The sequence below is a fragment of the Tachyglossus aculeatus genome, chromosome 8 (genome assembly GCF_015852505.1).
Source record: "Tachyglossus aculeatus isolate mTacAcu1 chromosome 8, mTacAcu1.pri, whole genome shotgun sequence".
Lineage (NCBI taxonomy): Eukaryota > Metazoa > Chordata > Mammalia > Monotremata > Tachyglossidae > Tachyglossus > Tachyglossus aculeatus.
The window spans coordinates 34,622,319-34,630,310 of record NC_052073.1 but is presented as its reverse complement, the minus strand read 5'-3'; the positions used below and the strand labels follow the sequence as shown (position 1 = coordinate 34,630,310).

General features: G+C 51.4%; 1 long non-coding RNA gene across 1 annotated transcript; it reads right to left on the bottom strand.

Annotated features, from left to right (window-relative positions):
• Window positions 1-7,178: 7,178 nt before the first annotated feature.
• On the bottom strand, window positions 7,179-7,776 carry LOC119931794. Its single transcript, XR_005452156.1, has 3 exons — window positions 7,713-7,776; window positions 7,441-7,506; window positions 7,179-7,234 (listed from the first exon to the last, which is right to left on the bottom strand). It is a non-coding gene; the product is annotated as an uncharacterized LOC119931794 (long non-coding RNA).
• Between the last annotated feature and the right edge of the window lie 216 nt (window positions 7,777-7,992).

Here is a 7,992-nt window from a genome sequence, read left to right as displayed (position 1 = left end):
TGCAGAGCGCTGGACTAAGCAGCAACAGATGGAGACAATCTCTACCCAACAACGGGCTCACGGTCTAGAAGCGGGGACAACAGACAACACAACAAGTAGGCATCAAAAGCTTCACAATAAATTCGTTCAATCGTATTTACGGAGCGCTTCCTGCGTGCGGGGCACTATACTAAGCGCTTGGAAAGCACAATTCGGCAACTAACACCATCACCTCAGGCTTAGCATATCCAAAGCTGAACTCCTTCCCTTCCCACCCAAACCCCGTCCTCTCCCCCGACTTTCCCGTCTCCGTAGACGGCCGTCCCGTCTCACCGGGCCGCGGACCTCGGCCTCCTCCTCTCTCTCGTCCGACGCACACGGTGGATGGGTCCCCGGATCCCGTCGGTCCCCGGATCCCGTCGGTCCCACCTTCACCACGTGGCTAAAATCCGCCCTCTCCTCTCCATCCCTCGTCCTCTCCCGTCTCTCCCGGCTCCGGTCCGGGCTTCGCTCCGCGGCCCGCGTCGTTTTTCCACGGAAACGTTCGGGACGGGTCACCCCGCTCTTCAAGAAACTCCAATCCACCGCCCCGTCAAACAAAAACCGGTCACCGTCGGCCTCAAGGCCGTCCGTCGCCTCGCCCCCTCCTACCTCTCCGTCTCCAACCCAGCCCGCCTGCTCCTCGTTGGGTAGGGACCGTCTCTAGATGTTGCCAACTTGGACTTCCCAAGCGCTTAGTACAGTGCTCTGCACATAGTAAGCGCTCAATAAATACGATTGATGATGATGGTGATGATGATGATGATGATCTCGCCCGTCCCGCCTCTGCCCCAGCCCGCCCTCCCTCCTCAAATCCCCCAGACAACCACTCTCCCCCGCTTCAAAGCCCTATCGAAGGCCCGCCGCCTCCTCCTCCGAGAAGCCTTCCCTCATAAGCAGCGCGGCTCAGTGGAAAAGAGCCCGGGCTTTGGAGTCCGAGGTCATGGGTTCAAATCCCGGCTCCGCCAGTTGTCAGCTGGGTGACTTTGGGCAAGTCACTTTGCTTCTCTGGGCCTCAGTTACCTCATCTGGAAAATGGGGATTAAGGCTGTGAGCCCCCCGTGGGACAACCTGATCACCTTGTAACCTCCCCCGCACTTAGAACAGTGCTTTGCACGTAGTAAGCGCTTAATAAGTGCCATTATTATTATTATTATTATTAGAACAGCGCTTTGCACATATTAAGCACTTAATAAACACTATCATTCCACATCGCCCCGACTCCTCGTCCCCCTCTCCACCCCCTCATCTTACCTCCTTCCCTTCCCCACAGCACCTGCATATATGTATATATGTTTGTACATATTTGTTACTCTATTTATTTATTCATTTTACTTGTACATATCTATTCTATTTATTTTATTTTGTTAGTACGTTTGGTTTTGTTCTCTGTCTCCCCCTTTTAGACTGTGAGCCCGCGGTTGGGTAGGGACCGTCTCTATATGTTGCCAACTTGGACTTCCCAAGCGCTTAGTCCAGTGCTCTGCACACAGTAAGCGCTCAATAAATACTATTGATGATGATGATGTTGGGTAGGGACCGTCTCTATATGTTGCCAACTTGGACTTCCCAAGCGCTTAGTCCAGTGCTCTGCACACAGTAAGCGCTCAATAAATACGACTGATGATGACGATCCTCCCTCCCCACCCCCCAACACTTCCACCCGCATCTCTCCTTTATTTCCGTTCATGTCCCCTCTGGACTGTCGGCTCGCTGTGGGCTGGGAAGGAGTCTGTTTCTTGTCGTATTCAGTCCTATTTACTGAGCGCTTACGGCGGGCACTGTGCTAAGCGTTTGGAAAGAGTCCAATACGATAACTGGACTTTTAGACTGTGAGCCCACTGTTGGGTAGGGACTGTCTCTATGTGTTGCCAATTTGTACTTCCCAAGCGCATAGTACAGTGCTCTGCACATAGTAAGCGCTCAATAAATACAATTGATTGATTGATTGATTAATAAACGGACGTGTTCCTCGCCCATGTGAAGCCGTACTCTCCCGAGCCGCCTGCGCACGGTCGGGGCCTGATGACTAGGTCGGAGTGAACGTATGATGGACGAATGACTTGCCCAAGGTCACCCAGCGGGCAAGCGGTCGGTCCCAAGGCCTGTCCCAGCTCCGCCATTCGTTCATTCATTCAATCGTATTTATTGAGCGCTTACTCTGTGCAGAGCACTGTACTAAGCGCTTGGGAAGTCCAAGTTGGCAACATCTAGAGATGGTCCCTACCCAACAGCGGGCTCACGGTCGAGAAGGGGGAGACAGAAAACATCATCATCATCAATCGTATTGATTGAGCGCTTACTATGTGCAGAGCACTGTACTAAGCGCTTGGGAAGTACAAATTGGCAACATCTAGAGACAGTCTCTACCCAACAGTGGGCTCACAGTCTAAAAAGGGGGGAGACAGAGAACAAGACCAAACATACTAACAAAATAAAATAAATAGAATAGATATGTACAAGTAAAATAAATAAATAGAGTAATAAATATGTACAAACATATATACATATATACAGGTGCTGTGCGGAAGGGAAGGAGGTAAGATGGGGGGGATGGAGAGGGGGACAAAACAAAACATATTAAAACAAAATAAATAGAATAGTAAATATGTACATATGTACTTATCAGTGGAAAGAGCCCGGGCTTTGGAGTCAGAGGTCGTGGGTTCAAATCCCGGCTCTGCCAATTGTCAGCTGTGTGACTTTGGGCAAGTCACTTCACTTCTCTGGGCCTCAGTGACCTCATCTGTCAAATGGGGATGAAGACTGGGAGCCCCCGGTGGGACCACCTGATCACCTTGTAACCTCCCCAGCGCATAAAACAGTACTTTGCACATAGTAAGCCCTTAATAAATGCCATTATTATTATTATTATTATCAGCTGAGTGACTTTGGGCAAGTCACTTCACTTCTCTGGGCCTCAGTGACCTCATCTGTCAAATGGGGATGAAGACTGTGAGCCCCCGGTGGGACCACCCGATCACCTTGTAACCTCCCCAGCGCTTAGAGCAGTGCTTTGCACATAGTAAGCGCTTAATAAATGCCATTATTATTATTATTATTATTATCAGCTGAGTGACTTTGGGCAAGTCACTTCACTTCTCTGGGCCTCAGTGACCTCATCTGTCAAATGGGGATGAAGACTGTGAGCCCCCAGTGGGACAACCCGATCACCTCGTAACCTCCCCAGCGCTTAGAACAGTGCTTTGCACGTAGTAAGCGCTTCATAAATGCCATCATTATTATTATTATTATCAGCTGAGTGACTTTGGGCAAGTCACTTCACTTCTCTGGGCCTCAGTTCTCTCACCTAGAAAATGGGGATGAAGAGTGTGAGCCCCCCGGGGCACAACCCGATGACTTTGTCTCTCCCCAGGGGCTTAGAACAGCGCTTGGCACATTGTAAACGCTTAACAAATACCATCGTTATTATTATTTAGTGGATAGAACATGGGCCTGGGAGAAAGGAGGCCCCAGGTTCTAATCCCGGCTCCACCAATGGTCCGCTGCGTGACCTTGGGCAAGTCACTTCGCTTCTCTGGGCCTCAGTTCCCTCGTCTGGAAAACGGGGAGCGAGACAGTGGGAACGCGTCCCGCCTGGCTAACTTGTATCTACCCCAATCAATCAATCAATCAATCAATCAATCGTATTTATTGAGCGCTTACTATGTGCAGAGCACCGTACTAAGCGCTTGGGAAGTCCAAATTGGCAACACATAGAGACAGTCCCTACCCAACAGTGGGCTCACAGTCTAAAAGGGGGAGACAGAGAACAGAACCAAACATACCAACAAAATTAAATAAATAGGATAGAAATGTACAAGTAAAATAAATAAATAAATAAATAAATAAATAAATAGAGTAATAAATATGTAATATAAGTAATAAATACCCCAGCGCTTAGAACAGTGCCCGGCACATAGTAAGCGCTTATTATTATTATTATTATTATTATCTTCCCAAGGGAGTCATCTGAATGGGGAGGTGGATTTTGAGAATTTAGAAGAGGGGGGTGTTCTAGAAGGCAGATACCCAGGCGACCTTCAGGAAGGGCAGACTTGGGATTGTGAGGCGGCTTCGGAAGGCCGGGATCGGACCGTTCTCGGGGGAACGCGCCCATCTCCGCGGCCGCCATGGCCTTCTTCGTCGCCCAAGAGGTCCTCCTGGTTACCGGACGCGGTGAGCGGACGGCCGCGCCGTCCTCCCGCCCCAAGAATCGGGGTCCCCTGGGTGGGGAGAGAGGCGGGAAGTTAGGCCCCCCAACTAACTCCGCCGCCCAACGCTCGCCCATCCCTCCCGTCGACCGACCGGGGCGGAGAACTTGGTTTCCACGACCTCTTTCTTCGCCTCCCGTCGGTCAAAAGTACTTCTTGAGCACCTCCCGGGCGCGGAACACCGTCCTTTACGCTTGAGGAGCGGCGCGGCCCGATGGCTAGAGCCCGGGCCTGGGAATCGGGAGAATCTAATCCCGGCTCCGTCCCTTGTCGGCTGGGTGACCTTGGGCGAGTCACTCCGCCTCTCCGGGCCTCGGTTACCCCATCTGTCAAATGGGGATGAAGACCGTGAACCCCACGTGGGACGGCCCGACGGCCTCGTATCCCCCCCAGTGCTTAGGACGGTGCTTGGCACATAGTAAGCGCTTAACAGATACCATCATATCATCACCTCATCTGTAAAATGGGTACCAAAGCCGCAAGCCCCACGTGGGACAGGGACGTACCCAACCTGATGATTTGGTATCTTCCCCGGCGCTTAGGACAGTGCTCGGCACATAGTAAGCGCTTAACAAATCCCATCATTATCAGCCCACTGTTGGGTAGGGACTGTCTCTCTATGTTGCCAACTTGTACTTCCCAAGCGCTTAGTCCAGTGCTCTGCACACAGTAAGCGCTCAATAAATACGATTGATTGATTGATTGATCCTCAGGGGTCTCGCTGGGGAGAAGGACCAAGGAAGCAACAGAGAGGACAGAATAATAACAATTAATAATAATGGTATTTGTTAAGCGCTTACTATGTGCCAAGCACCGTTCTAAGCGCCGGGGTAGACACAATAATAATAATAATAATAATAATAATAATAATAATAATGGTATTTGTTAAGCGCTTACTATGTGCAAAGCACTGTTCTAAGCACTGGGGAGGGTACAAGGGTGATCAGGTTGTCCCATGGGGGGCTCACGGTCTTCATCCTGTGAGGCCTGTGGTCGCTCAGAGGGAAAGTAACAACCTTGAAAGGCTGGAGGCCTGGGTTCGAATCCCCTCTCTGGTATGAGAGTTTAAAAAAAGATTGTAAATACCCAGGAGGGTCTAGAATACATCTCCTAAGAGTCCTAAGAGTCCTAAGGCCTCCTCCGGGAGGCCTTCCCAGACTGAGCCCCTTCCTTCCTCTCCCCCTCGTCCCCCTCTCCATCCCCCACATCTTACCTCCTTCCCTTCCCCACAGCACCTGGATATATGGATATATGTTTGTACATATTTATTACTCTATTTATTTATTTATTTTATTTGTACATATCTATTCTATTTATTTTATTGTGTTAGTACGTTTGGTTTTGTTCTCCGTCTCCCCCTTTTAGACTGTGAGCCCACTGTTGGGTAGGGACTGTCTCTATATGTTGCCAATTTGTACTTCCCAAGCGCTCAATACAGTGCTCTGCACACAGTAAGCGCTCAATAAATATGATTGATGATGATGATGATGAGATAAAATTTTTTGAGAAGCAGAGTGGCTCAGTAGGAAAGAGCCCGGGCTTTGGAGTCAGAGGTCATGGGTTCAAATCCCAGCTCCCCCAATTGTCAGCTGTGTGACTTTGGGCAAGTCACTTCACTTCTCCGGGCCTCAGTGACCTCATCTGGAAAACGGGGATTAAAGCTGTGAGCCCCGCGAGGGACAACCTGATCACCTTGTAACCTCCCCAGCGCTTAGAACAGTGCTTGGCACCTAGTAAGCGCTTAATAAATGCCATCATTATTATTATTATTATTATTCATCCCCATTTTCCAGATGAGGTCACTGAGGCCCAGAGAAGGGAAGCGACTCGCCCAAAGCCACGCAGCTGACAGTTGGTGGAGCCGGGATCTGAACCCGTGACCTCTCCGCCGAGCCACGCTGCTTCTCGGTCATCAGACCCCCGGCCCACGTCACCCCCCCGGGCCTGGAATGCCCCCAATCCCTCTGCCCACCCGCCAAGCTCGCTTTCTTCCTCCCTTCAAGGCCCTGCTGAGAGCTCACCTCCTCCGGGAGGCCTTCCCAGACTGAGCCCCTTCCTTCCTCTCCCCCTCGTCCCCCTCTCCATCTCCCCCATCTTACCTCCTTCTCTTCCCCACAGCACCTGTATATATGTATATATGTTTGTACAGATTTATTACTCTATTTATTTTACTTGGACATATCTATTCTATTTATTTTATTTCGTTAGTATGTTTGGTTTTGTTCTCTGTCTCCCCCTTTTAGACTGTGAGCCCACTGTTGGGTAGGGACTGTCTCTACATGTTGCCAATTTGAACTTCCCAAGCGCTCAGTCCAGTGCTCTGCACATAGTAAGCGCTCAATCAAGACGATTGATGATGATGATCGGGGGTGGCCGGCGGGTGGGAAAATCGCGAGCCCCACGTGGGACCCTGTATCGACTCCGGGGCTTAGAACGGTGCTCGGCACGTAGTAAGCGCTCAATGAATACCGTCGTTTATTATTATTAGTATTATCACGCCCGTTGGCAAGAGGGGAGGCCGGGAACTGACCGGCCCTCTCCATCCCGTGTCCGCAGGCAGAGACGTCCGCGCGCCCGCGCCCCTCGACCTCTACGGGCCGGTGGAGCCCGTGCTGGTGCCCGGGCCGGGGCGGCCGGGCTCCTGGACGCCCTGGCTGGTGGCGCCCCGTCTCTGGGCCTACTCGCCGGTGGGCCAGGAGCGGCGGGCCGGGCCCGGGCGGGCCCCTCCGCGTGCCGGGGAGCAGCGGGCCCGCCGCCCGCCCGAGGGGCCCGCCGGAGACGGCTCGCAGGGGCCGGCCCGGGGCCCGCCGGGCCCGCCGCCCGACGTCTGCATCGTCACGCTGGCCATGATGATCGCGGGCATCCCCACCGTGCCCGCGCCCGGCCGGCGGGAGGACGACATGGTCCGGGCCGCCCGGGCCTACCTGGAGGCCCGCCCGGAGGCGGAGGGGCCTCCCTGAGGGCTCCGGACCAACGCCACGGCCTTTCCACCGTCCACTGACCTAAGAGAACGGCGGACTTTTAAAAGTTTAACCGATAAAACCTGGGAAACGAACACCGAAGTCCCACATTAAATATTCTCTCAAAGAAATACATTCTTCTAGAAGGGTGAGCTTGAAGGGGAAAAATTAAGACGCGAATACCACACTACCCATTAGGTAACTGACAGAGATTATTAAACGCCGCTCCAGAAAAATCATTTCCTTACCCGTTTTGATAGGGGCCTCCCTGAGGGCTCCGGACCAACGCCACGGCCTTTCCACCGTCCATTGACCTAAGAGAACAACAGACTTTTAAAAGTTTAACCGATAAAACCTGGGAAACGAACACCAAAGTCCCACATTAAATATTTTCTCAAAGAAATACATTCTTCTAGAAGGGTGAGCTTGAAGGGGAAAAATTAAGACGCGAATACTACACTACCCATTAGGTAGCTGACAGAGACTATTAAACGCCGCTCCAGAAAAATCATTTCCTTACCCGTTTTGATAGGGTATACGGTGTCGGAATCTTTGAGAAAGTGAATTTACACGCTGAATACACCTGGGTTTAAGAAAAAATGGAGAGAGATATAAGAAACTTAATCACTTCATTGATTCTATTTATTTTATTTTGTTAGTACGTTTGGTTTTGTTCTCTGTCTCCCCCTTTTAGACTGGGAGCCCACTGTTGGGTAGGGACTGTCTCTGTATGTTGCCAATTTGGACTTCCCAAGCGCTTCGTACAGTGCTCCGCACATAGTAAGCGCTCTATAAATACG